At 33.6% G+C, this 13889-nt stretch overlaps 1 protein-coding gene across 2 annotated transcripts in view; it reads right to left on the reverse strand.

Annotated features, from left to right (window-relative positions):
• Positions 1 to 7394, reverse strand: part of LOC149796909 (protocadherin-1-like) — a 32814-nt gene extending 25420 nt beyond the window's left edge. Inside the window, exon 1 of one of the 2 annotated variants that reach the window (XR_016421745.1) lies at positions 7098 to 7389. The gene's annotated coding sequence lies outside the window, so the exon portion shown is untranslated. Of the gene's footprint in view, positions 1 to 7097 lie in introns of both variants that reach the window. The other variant, XM_089961571.1, reaches the window with a different exon arrangement.
• Positions 7395 to 13889: the final 6495 nt, after the last annotated feature.

Raw genomic sequence — 13889 nt, forward strand, 5'->3', positions numbered from 1 at the left:
GGTAAAATACTGATGCAACTATTATTATTATTATTATTATTGCATGATCGCTATCCAGGTCTTCACATCGGCAAAACACATTTGTCAGAATAAAATGCGATGTAAACGTGTGAAATAGGAGACTAAATGAAGCCAGTGATGTGTCTAACGGTATAACTGCTTAAGTGCACTACATAAAGTTGGCAAGATAAAACCAATAATACTGATCTGATGTATAAAGATGATATACATACATACAGCAAAGAAGATAATTTATTTATCTTTTCTCAATTTTGACTTTTTAGCCAGAAACAATTTTAAATGAGCAATGAAACATATTTCAATTACTCCACAGCCATCAGAAATGTCAACAGTGAAAAATGGACAATATCAGTCATAATTATGCAAATTTCTGCACGAATGTTTTGCTGTCTGGTCTTTTAAGCATCACGCTTTACATTTGCATACTGCATGAAAAAAAAAACAAAGAAACAAAAACATTCTTACAGGTGAACAATGGGATGAGACTCATCTCATGTTATTCTATCTGACAGATAACGAGCTACTCTGGAAAATTACGGTCTTAAAGCGACGTTGTCATTCATTCACGTGTAATGAAATCACGAAATGGTTTCCCATCCTTTAACAAAATTATAATTTTATCCCTCTCATAACATAAAAACTTTCAAAGTACCGCTGAATCCCGATTGTTCGTATGTTTGGTTCCTCGTAATTACATCCCGAAATATTATATTATATTACTAGTTAATCTCAACTATCGGCGTTCGAAACAAGCCATTTTTAAGTCCCCTTGCGAATACGAATAATTTATAGTCTACTGTATTAAATATATGTATTATAGCTATATCGTCATCACACGGTGAAACCTATCGAGAAAAGAACATGAAAAGCACCTCAACTTTGTTTTTATTCGGCAATGAAAGCAAAATGAACAAAGGGGGTTCACAAAATGAAATGTGTCCACCGAACAAGTATCCTTTTTTAACATACAAACAAGTCTGCTCAGAAAAGCTGTACGACACTAGTATCTGGAAGAAACCTATAAAGACATATTCCATAAAATGCACAGTTTATAAACAGTGTGAGAGAGCAAAAAATATCAGCACATACAAATCTTCTCATTATATTATGTGTTTCGGTTTTCCTTATTAAATCGTGCCTATTAAACCTAATATACAACGATTTTTTTTCTATGTTACAATATGGTCTAATCCTATATGGTTGAAGACAGTACTGCATAATTTGTATTTTTATTGTAATAAAATGTTTGTATTTTTGAGAAGACACTGAATTCACACTGGATTAAACTGCGACAAACGTTCTTTGTTTTGTTTTGTTTTCTAAGCTTGTGTTCTAATTCTTTCAATTTTAATATTCCTCTGTACTGGATCATGGCAAATAGCTGATTTGAAAGTTTCTAGTCCCCACCCCATTTAAATTTTGCCATACTGACGTGAACAAAGCTGCTTTCCTTATAGACAGAAAGGAACTTTAAAAGCTAAGCATTCCATATTTTGTGATCAAGGGTCGGATGAAAAAGTTGGATTTTACCAAATTTGTATAGCACTCAAAAATATGTTACTGAACTGAAACAGTGTTTTCAATATCATTTAAAGATACGTTTTTGAGGCAAAAGCATAACAAAACAAACCTCTAGTAGTATTCGAGTAACAAAGAATATGAACCAAAATCTAAAACAATTTGTTCAAAATCAGCATTAATATTCTCCCAAACCTTCTTCTAATTCTCAGGCTATTCCGCTTTCTCACACCGGCACACACACGGGCCAATAGTGATAACCATCGCGGGCGGATTCAAAATACGAGCTTAAATCATTTCGATGAACGTGTACTATTTTATCCATACTCGTCATGTAGTGTAAGTCGTATGGAAGCATGATAAAAATGTCTAATGGTACTGTTTAATCCATACTAGTACTTTAAGTCAAGTCGTATGGAAGCACAACAATAGTATTCCAAGACTTGTCGCCAAGATCTGAATTGAAAATGAGCACAATTACAAGCGAAGACAGACTGCAAAACGAACTGTCTCTTTGACAACTGTTATTGTGAAAGCATATTTATCGAGACCATCTTCTAACATCCCTGCTTTGTAATCGTCGCCATTATATTTCCAACGACGTTTAACGAAATGCCAAGGTAATAGTTAGTTGGGGGAAAAAATGACACATTTTTAAAATACAAAGCATTCCAACAATTGTCATTCATTGTTGTGAAAAGATGACATTTCCTCCATGGGAGTGAATGAGAAAGTAATTGGGGCGATCGTTTTTGTTTTCGTTTGCGTAAGGGTCCTTTTTTGATGTCATGGTCAGTTTTACATCATCAGTAAAGATAATTGTAACGTTCTGACCAGACATTTGTGGTTGCCTGTCGACAATTACAGGGCCGAGATTTTCACCTGCAACAAGTCAGCGAATCTAACACAGGTAAAAAGACATAACAGCTAGCCGAAATAAGCTTTTGAAATTTGAGCATTGTGCGGTGGGTCGTGCAAACGTTTGGTAGGAGAATGAAAATTGTAAAAGATCAGGGATGGGCTAACAATCGTGATCATAGGAAGATACCAGATCACAAAAAATATACAAAATTGCTGTCTACTGAATCTTATCAGAATAATGTAATATTAAAATTTGCAATTGTCCTCCATGTGCAAAAATAAATATCAGAACACTAAATTTATTATTAGCTCTGTTTGGCTTGATTCTCTTAGCTCTGTTATACTTGTCAATCAAATGGGCGTTTTTGTGTAGGTGATCAACGGTGAAAACAAATTTCCAACCATCTGTCTTAAGTAAAAATAAGAAATATTCTAAATTCTAGCCAAATATCGGAACATAATATTAGCTTATTCATTCAAGCTGAATGTCAAATATGTCTTTCATTTAAGCCAGGCTTGTGGATGGGGTATATTTGAACACTACTCCTCATTTGCCCAAATTCAGTACTACTCTGCACAAAACAGTATTTACATATTGTGAAATATCATTTCCAGTTATGATAAACAAAAACCAAAACTGTCTTCTTTTCGAAACGCGCTTCGCAATTTTCTCCGTTCTGATTATACCATGGCCCAAACAAAATGAGAGACAAGACTTGGATGCTCCCACTTCATTCCGATCTACCGAACCTTCAAGCATATATTATGATTGTTTTATTACGATGTGTAGACGAGCCATAACTTGAAAAAAAAGTCGCGAGGCTTGTGACGTTATCAGTTGTATCACGTCGTAAATCATTACATCATGACTTTAGTTCTAATGAAATGTTGTTTTAGAAAACGAAAATAATGAAACGATGGCAGAAAAAACAAACTGACTTTTACAAATTCCCAAAATGAACGAATAAAATTTTAATATCTTTAGCACAATGAATGTACTCGCTTAGAAGTCTTCCAGTTGCAGATACAGATCAGCCGTTGCATAATGTGCTGGCAGTTTAGGGTCTATTTAGTTTATTAGCAGTAATCAATAGAAAAAACAATATAGATCCTGATTTTTCAGCTCATAATTCGACGTTACGCCAGAGTCTGTGTTGTTTACAGTGAGTACATAAAGAAATTTGCCTTTATATTTTTTAGATACAAGTTTTGTACCATACGTTGAACATGTTAAAATGACTATGCTACAATTATTTGATACGTAACAAACGAAATTGGTCGATGCTGATTATGAAATATCCTGATGTTCTACTCAACTAAAGACCGACAATTGTTGTTTTTGTTTTCAATTACCATAACAGTCAGTATTATAACCAAATTAATATCCAATTTTCCTCCCAAGGTTATTTGTATATTAAAAGAGTAACTTAAATTCACAAAGCTAATGTGATGTGGGAGAAATAGAATCAGAAATGTTTTATAAATTATGAAAGTGCATATTAAATTTATCAAACTGAGGTAAAGTTTCTTACGTCGTTGTATATATACAAATATCTTTTAAAGGAAACCAAGGTAAAAAAAAAGGTGTAATGTTGGATGGCTGATTGTCACCTTTGGTTTTGGAGATAAATTACACTTCAATCTAATGCACATTGAAATTATTGGCTCAATATTTTCCTAACACGCCTTTCAACAAAAAAACTTAGATTGATTCTAAAATAATTATAATTTCTTTGCAACTGAAACCATAAATTCAAATAAAATATATAAAACGTGTACCAGTCAATGATATAGCATGAATACGTTTTCAATATTTACTTAGAGATCTATTTCTCTGAAGTGGTTGGTAGTAAATAGGAGATATTATTGATTTAAAATATTACAATCTATTTAAATATTTGCAAGTTAAATATAATTCACTCCTCTATGTGTATTCAGTGAAAAATAATGCACTGCTTTTTCATCATCATGATTACGCATTTATAACAAGTATAAAGCGCAATTCGAGATTTCTATATCGTTTATAGATGTGGACGTTTGAGTAAGAATAATCCGTTTCTAATTCATTTAGTGCCAAAAATGCTTTCAGAACCAGTTTCTCACAAATTATTGTCAAACAATAGCAATGTTCAAAATATTCAACCATTATTCTTGTTGTTGGTGATTTAGTTAAAGTCTATATCCCCCAACACCCTACAACTTTTGATTCCTTTTTATATCGTTTTTCAGAAAAATGTTAACGTATGAATCTTGTTTCCTGTTTTAAAAAGTTTTGAAAGTTTCATGTTGCTAACATTGTATAACGGGTAATAAACAGGCCATACAGAACGTTCTCCTTAGTGGCAAACATGAAGTCATGACAATATCACATTGATTATGCCATCTTCTGTATACTTTTAAGTGTTACAGGAAATATTATCTATACATTCATCAGTGTTATCAGTAGCTCGCCATCTAACAAAAATCTGTATTAGAGAATGACATACCAAATATAATTTTGTAAACATATATAACACTATTTTAGAACATGTATATCAATTAAAAATGCAAATATCTGAACTTCACTGAAAATATTCTTAAGAAAATTATTGTTCAGACTAAAGATAAGTTTACAAGTATGTCATTGCCATAATTATTTAAAAAAACATAATTTTATGAACCGATTAAAGTAAAGTTACTCGAAATAAGTTAAATAACTTGAATAGTTCTTTTCTATCTACAGAATAAGCCTATGCAAAATAAAACCTGTTACATGCATAAAACCTAGAAAAATGAATGATAAATGCATAGACCTTAGACAACCATTGCTACAAGTATAAACCCTAAAAAGTGAATTCTACAAGCATTGGCCGTAACATAATTAATGCTAGAAGCGTAGACCCTAAAATAACGAATGCTGGAAGCATATACCTTAAAATATTGAAAGATAGAAGTATAGACCCTAAAATATTTAATGCTACAAGTATTGACCCTTAAATAACGACTGCTAGAAGCATATACCGTAAAATAACGACTGCTAAAAGCATATACCGTAAAATAACGACTGCTAAAAGCATATACCGTAAAATAACGACTGCTAGAAGCATATACCGTAAAATAACGACTGCTAGAAGCATATACCGTAAAATAACGACTGCTAAAAGCATATACCGTAAAATAACGACTGCTAAAAGCATATACCGTAAAATAACGAATGCTAGAAGCATATACCGTAAAATAACGACTGCTAAAAGCATATACCGTAAAATAACGACTGCTAGAAGCATATACCGTAAAATAACGACTGCTAAAAGCATATACCGTAAAATAACGACTGCTAAAAGCATATACCGTAAAATAACGACTGCTAAAAGCATATACCGTAAAATAACGACTGCTAAAAGCATATACCGTAAAATAACGACTGCTAGAAGCATATACCGTAAAATAACGACTGCTAAAAGCATATACCGTAAAATAACGACTGCTAAAAGCATATACCGTAAAATAACGAATGCTAAAAGCATATACCGTAAAATAACGAATGCTAAAAGCATATACCGTAAAATAACGAATGCTAAAAGCATATACCGTAAAATAACGAATGCTAGAAGTATAGACCCTAAAATAATGAATGCTACAAACATTGACCCTAACATAACGAATGCTAGAAGCCTAAACCCTAAAATAATGAATGTTATAGGCACAGAAATTTAAAATAATGAATGTTAGAAGCAATGACCCTGAAATAACGAATGATAGAAGCACAGACCCTAAAGTAATGAATATGACAAGTATAGACCCTAAAATAACGACTGCAACATGCATAGATTCTACAATAATCTGCTTCATGTCTAGACTATAAAATAATGAATGTCTGATGCATAGACCATAAAATATTGAATGTTACATGCATAGACCCTAACAAATTTAATGTTGTATGCGTGGACCCTAACATAGTGAATGTTGCATGAATATGACTCTAAAATAGTTAATACTACATGCACAGACCCTAAATAATGAATGATAGTTGCATAGACTCTACAATAATGAATTCTACATGCATTTGACCTTAAAATAATGGATCCTACGTCTTTGTAATAGAATAAATATTTCTGAATTCAAACGATGGTTCCTTGTCTGATTTAATTAATATCTTTATATGTTTTGAATTAATTAACAAGGGCTGAATGCAGGGGCTGACATAAGGACTGGATGCAGGGGCTGACATAAGGACTGGATGCAGGGGCTGACATAAGTACTGAGTGCAGTGGCTGACCATAAGGACTGAATGCAGCGGATGACCATAATAATTGAGTGCAGGGACTGACCACAAAGTACGTAAGACTATTCAAGTAGATGCATGTAAGACTATGCCTTAAAAACAAAGACACTATCAGTTGTGGAGACAAAATTTGATGGCTGACCATTTTGAGATACACATAGATACGTATGAAAGCTGTGCGCAACTAAAATCTGACGTGCGCCACGTCAAATGGCAGAAATTCCGTTTTAATCAGAACACATGCAAATCAACAAAAATAAAAACGTTTAAAGTACCAAGTATTTTATACTGCAATGTTTAAGAGTCCTTAACCATAGCCACGATTAACTTTGTTGTTTAATATTTAACAGTGAACCATTATGATATATAATTTATAAGAAATAGCACGCTTATTCCTAATCGTTATAAAATATAGCGAGTTCATTAGACTAACCTCTTCCGTAATCCAAACGATAACTGCATTTACAGAAAGGACGATAGTTCACCAGCAGCCAAACTCATAAATAACGGTAATCCATACACATGCGACAGCACTCCGCTTCTGACCTCCGTTTTGATATTTACAGCCGTTTTCTTGCCTATTCGAGAGAAGACGACTGTATAGATGACACCGTACGTTAACTCAGTCACGTGACGCATTAATTACTTTACTCTTTTTATCGAATATGAAAATTATACCTCAGCAGTTGAATCAATGGCTTATATTTCTAAGCAGAACGCGGGTTTGCAGACAACAATTCAACAAGAAACAAAGGGACTGAGGTAAACTAGCCACAAATCATTAGTCACACAGACTTAAAGAGGGGATGTGAGTAATAATAATAATAATTATAAACTATCTTTAACGAGGATAACACATTTAGTCATGGCTGACCCATCTGCCATGTGGTCCTCAGCTTTTGTAATAAAAAAATATTTTAAAAAAATAATAATTTTTTTGGATGTACCATAATATATTAATTTTAAAGCATTGTAATGACAAATGTTTATAATGCGATCGATCAAAGCACACGACATAAACCTCACAAAGAATAGTAAGTATGTATGCCAAACAAGTACCTTTACATTAATCGGTTGATATAAAAGATTACTGTAGGAAAAAATACATCGAACTTCAGTCAGGTTTCACATATGGATCTATTGGAGTAAACATTATCAAAATTAAACAAATGTTTTTATCAACATACATATATACATTGGTACGTACGTACACGCACTCACTCACACACACACATACGTACGTGCGTGCGTGCGTGCGTGCGTGCGTACGTACATACATACATACATACATACATATTTTCAGTCAAAGTAGTTTATGTGATGCAACTGGATGTGATATGGGTAAAAATAATATAAGAAAGGATAGCCAGTTATGTTTTCTTGGTTTGGTTCGGTGGGACAAGATCTGAATTGTAAAGATTGAACGTACCAATGCACATTAATAATAATGAATATAACATTTACGTTGCATATATCAAATAATTATTTTTAATTCCTGACAGATGACACATTTACAGTACCGTCCGACAAGTTAGTGTACCACTTTTCACTTCAAAGATAAATACGTTCAGTGAAAGATAAAAAAGATATAATTTGAAATTCATTGTCAGTGAAAGCTTGCATTGCTGTGGGCAAATATTTACCAAATATCCTTGCTTTTCCAGCACACGCTATATTTTCTTGCCAATCAAACGTTATCCTGAGATACGCCCATAAGGTAACTTTTGGTGTGAAAAGATAAATCCGAGTAATGGAAATACGAACAAAAGAGCGGACAGATGATCTTCTATTAATTTAGTAAAACCATTTGGTGGAATCAAATATTGAACAATTATTTTATGACAGACCATAAAAGCAGGAACTGATTTTAATAACAACAAATATCCCAAAGGAAAAATACTGGTGATATTATATCGTTTAACGGTATAGTGTCAGTAAATTGTCCAAACTAAAACTTAACCTACATTCTCAAATTCCATATGCTGTAGTTTAGTGCTTGACACTTATCAAGCTTCATTTTCAGCGTAAAGTCACATAGAAAAATGAATTAAATATAATCAAATACATTGGTTGATATTTAAAGTTAATCAGTGGCACATTGCAGTGGTGTTGTGGCCAATACACAATTAATAAATACGAAATTAATATGAGATAAGTTTCCAAGGATAAATATGTACATATCTAAAATTTATGAATATATTTTTGTGATTTATTTTTTTACATTTAAAGATACAAGCACACAAATGTGTTTCTAAAACAAAATCTCCTAAGAAATAACGAATGTAAGTTATTTGGAAAAAATATGACCAGCTAAGCAAGCATTCTGAGATCTTTTTAAAACTAAAATAGACAGAGTGGTATCAGAGTGGATATACCTGGATTCTTATTGTATTGCTGTCACTGATGCTTGGTTATGTCATGGATGATTGGTTATATGGCCATGGGAATACGATTCAAATTAGAGGTGTTGATTCTTTAAAACCTGGATGAGGGCAGTTTTTCTTTGAAATATTCCTACTTAACTTAAATAGTAACATACACTAGCTTTACATTTTGGGAGAATTTTAAAGTTTCACATTTTCAATGCTCTCAATTTTGTAGATCTAATACTAAATATTTTGTTTTTTGGCGGGGTGGGGGAGGACGCCCCGAGTGGCCGAGTGGTGAAAAGAGTTCACCGTTACGGAAAAATGGCATGTCACCTCTGTCAGCTTGGGTTCGAATCTTGGGCTTGGCCAAGTAAGGTACGTGAGGAAGCTTGCAAGTAGCTTCCAGTGGGTCGCTTGTTTTTCCCGGTTTTTTTTTCCAGGGTTCTTCCACCAGAAGTTAGGCTGGCTGATATGTATGCATATCTTGTGCTGAAAAATGGATTTAAACCCAAGAACAACAACAATATATTTTAGTGGGATACTCATTAGTGCCCGCATCAAAAAATAATCCTAAATAATAACCGGCAATGTATCCTGGGACAACACCTTAATTAAAATTCATTACAGAAATATCAAAAGACTTCATCAGTTGAAACAGTCACAATAAGGTCTTTTATTCTGCTACAATTCATAACTAAGGACGCTTAAAAAATGTTGTACAAATATTAGCATCTGTGGGACATACTGTGGGCATTTGTCACCATGACAACAGTTCAGTCAGATCAAATACAGCACCTCACGTGAGACAAGTATTAATTATGCTGTACAAGAGCTCATCGCTATATTGGGTCAAATGAAGGGTAAATTCTGGATTTTGAGACTGAGGGTATTGTCAAGCTGGCTTGGTCGTTTCTCAAGTGTCCATAACTTGACAGACACACCAAGGGCTACTGTTTACAGTTATAACTTTATTCTCTTTTATTTCACTCTTGAATGATGACTGAAGCCTTTCATTCAAATAATTCCCTTGAATGCTTTTCTGAAGCCAACAAAACATAACCCCTTGAAATGTATTTAAAGTGAACAAATATGTCATTTACTTAAAACGTCATTTCACCCAACTGCATTTTCGTGATACTTTGCTATCGAGAACGAAAGTAAACTGTTTAATTATTGTGCACTTTTACGTCAAAACATTTACTTCAAAACAATCCATTATCATATTGACAGTCTTCTTGACAAAGAAAGAAAACTGAAATAAGATGCTCGCTCAATTTCATTTAATTAAAGCTTAGAGCTGTCTCACTTTTAAGCATACCCGCTTTTCAAACATACATTAGAAAACAATTAACTGGCTGTAATATCCTATAAAATTTTCGTATTAAACAATCTAACTGGGAGAAAATGTCTTCAAGATTCGAACGCCTTACAATTTCAAAAACCTTGCACATCGCATGTATACTGTTCAATAGTGATATACAGATCATCAGCATACATTTTGGAAATACGTCACATTTGCTGATTAAGAACTGTAAAACTAAGGCATAAACCATTTATTTTGTGTGTTGTCACTCTTAATAGCCGATAAATCCATCTACTTAAAACATCTACCGTATGGAAAATAAATCAGTTTCAGATAAAATAGCTGAAAGAACCGATAGTATATTTAACTTCACAAGCATATATTATCTTTCCCTTACAATTGTTATTTTACTTTGAAAACTGTTCTATAGACTATGTTTGCAATTTCTTCGATAAATTCCACAAGCCAATCCCTGCGTGTGTCCAATTTTGCGTGAGAACAATACATAAGAAACCCATTGCAAGATTGCAAACTAAATCGTATGCTAGCAAAGAAATGTAAACAGGTTAGATTACAAAAGCTCAACAGATTAACAATTTCTTTAGTTCAGAAGATAAAGAATTATGAAGAGGTGGAACGACGTTATAAGAAAGTATTGAATAACTCATATAGTGTTGAATTGGACTGAAGGTTGTTCCGCCAAGGAGGCAGATAAATAACCTTTGCCACCTTTGCATTATTGTTGGGTATAAAGTAAATGTTACACTCAGATAACGTGGAATGGCAGCAATTGTATCATCGTGTTAATGCGTTGAGCTTTAATGTCTGAAGAGCTGAATTATTTGTGACAATGTCTTATATTGCGCACGGATTACCACTGCTGCCCCCAATAAGTTTAAAACCAGAGACGACGTGGTTTCGAAAGCCATCGGTGCTAATAATATCAAAGAAGAAAAGCTTGGATCCTCCGTTCAGTAATCGAAAGGAAGATATGAATTTTGTGTTAGAGAGTTAAATTTATCTTTTTTTTATCACAACCTTTTAAAAAAAACACGCGTAAAAACAGCTCCGTTATTACATTAACTATTAAAACGAATCCAACATCGCGTCTGTTGCTTATGGTTTTTAAAATCTGAACATGTACTTGGAAGCAATCCGAAAAGAAATTTGAAGCAACGAAGAAGAAGAGAATAATATACAACAGTTATGTTATAGTCCGAAAACCTTAATAACCATGAGTAATGTTTACACGGATTATTTTGCTAATTTACAGTGGTACATCATCGACGACAGCAAATACAACGAACGCATTTTTCTTTAAAACCCAAAAATATCTATTACCAGAAAGACACAACCTATATAATTTTTGTAATGGTGGTAGTAGTTGAAAATGGGTTTAAAGGCATGTTCGTACAACACTGGCTACGCAATACCAGCAATGGTAGAGCTCCAAAAATATAAATATAAAGACTTGTACAAAAATAACTATAGGAAGATAAAACCTTCCAAATAAACGGTATAATGTAGAAGATAAAAATCTGAAAGTTAGATCAAATAAGAGATGAAGTAAATATGTACAATCTAAAATCCTTGTAAAAATGATGGTCAAAATTAGTTTAATATTCAGTGTTAGAGTCTATTCCTGTGAGGGCAATTTTTTGCGGTAATTTTTATCGTGCAACAATCATGACCAATATAAGCCATAAAAAAGGAAGTTCGACCGAGCGTTAAAGCCTTAGTGTTAAAGGTGAAGAAGTTAAAATGATAACCTTTCAGGAAATGCCTGTAAGTTATAATGTTGTAAATGATAGAGATATCTCTTTTAACGCTAGGAAACGTAACACTCGATTGATCCGTATCCAGTGATCAAAGAATTAAGTAATATTCGTTTAAAACAAATTTGGTTATCCCGTGGACGAATCTGATGCAGCTAACAAAAATGAAATGAAAGGTGTTAGTCATCACGTTCGTAATACCGTGGATTCCTTCGACTTGCAAGACACTAAAAGTGGGGTGGGGGGTGGGAAACCATGTGGTTCATGCGGTAACAGATATTCATAGTGAAAAAAAACCATGTGGTCCATGCGATAACAGATACTCATATAATCTCAAAAGCTATAAAGGCACCAACTATAGATTTATTAGAATAGAACATTTTTAGATGCAACTCACACGGAGATAAAAAGAAGCATGAACCCATATGAGTCCCAGTCTTTTGCAAATAAACAAGACTGTTACTGCTAATGCGGAATGGTTCTATTGCCCTTGTTGCTAATGCGGAATGGTTCCATTGCCCTTGTAATCTGCAGCACCAAAAGGATATGAGCGAGATTAAGAAGGGTCAAGAACAATGAAAAACAAATAGAGTTTAACGAAACTAAGACTAACAGTATTAGAACCATCTTTGATTTGTATTTTGTTGATTTAAATCACAAGATCAAATGATACACGACCAGATTCTGCCAAATCCTTACAAAGAGCCCACGTATGATAGAAATAGCCTGAAATACAAAGAAGTGTATTTATACTTTGCAGAATGGAAAGGGTGATATAATCATCAACATAATTAAAAATAGCAAACGATCTTGTATGCATTAAGCATATAGCTTTCGGAGAAAGCATAGTCAATTAAATCGACATAGGAAAAAAGATTTTTGAATTAAACTAAAATGTGATTTTAACACTGGTTGTACTGAATATGTAATACAACCCAATAGTTTGTGTAAGGTCTACCTACAAAAAGGAAATTTAGTTTAACCTAAATTTTATTCACGAATCTGAGCAGGATAAACGCTTCCTTTTCATACATATTCCGAGTGCACTAAAGTCGTCGACTTCGTGTTGAGAAAGTTTCTGATGATCATCCTAGATTAATAAATTCTCGCACCTTACAAATATAAAATATACATTTATTTTGTACTGGTTATTTAGGAGCAGGAGACATAACTTAATTTTGTACAATAGTTAAAAATAAATCCTCCTTGGAACAATTGTAGCAAGTGCTGTAAATAATACGGGTGGTAATAATCCAAGCAAAGCACGATTAAACTATGGCGAAACAGGAAACAAAGCAGGAGATTATGACAAGGAAAGACAAAACACTTGATTCACTAAATGAAACATGGATGGAGCCAAATATGTACTACATGGTATTTGAATCAATTAGACGATCCTGCTACCACGTATGTATTGTATGGTTCATTGTGAGATATTGAAATATATGAGTGGGAGACAAATTATATGGCCACAGAGGCGATACCGCTTTTATCGGCGCTGAGGTACTATCACTTTTGGAACTACTTTATTTTTCCATTTAGGAAGTATTTCGGCCCTTATTTGTGTTATTCAGACTAGTGGTTCCATATTTGGGCCTATTTCGTTTTTCTTCTGTTGAGGTTACTGCTCACTCTCCCGCCCTGCCCCTCCCCCCCCCCCGCTCTCTCTCTCTCTCTTTTATCACATCACATCACATCAGGATTAACAGAACTTAAAACGTGTCGACTGTAGACACTTTACATGTATACAATCGAAAAATATGCCATCAAGATATGCC

The sequence above is a fragment of the Sinohyriopsis cumingii genome, chromosome 6, assembly GCF_028554795.1.
Source record: "Sinohyriopsis cumingii isolate HCF-2022 chromosome 6, ASM2855479v2, whole genome shotgun sequence".
Classification (NCBI taxonomy): domain Eukaryota; kingdom Metazoa; phylum Mollusca; class Bivalvia; order Unionida; family Unionidae; genus Sinohyriopsis; species Sinohyriopsis cumingii.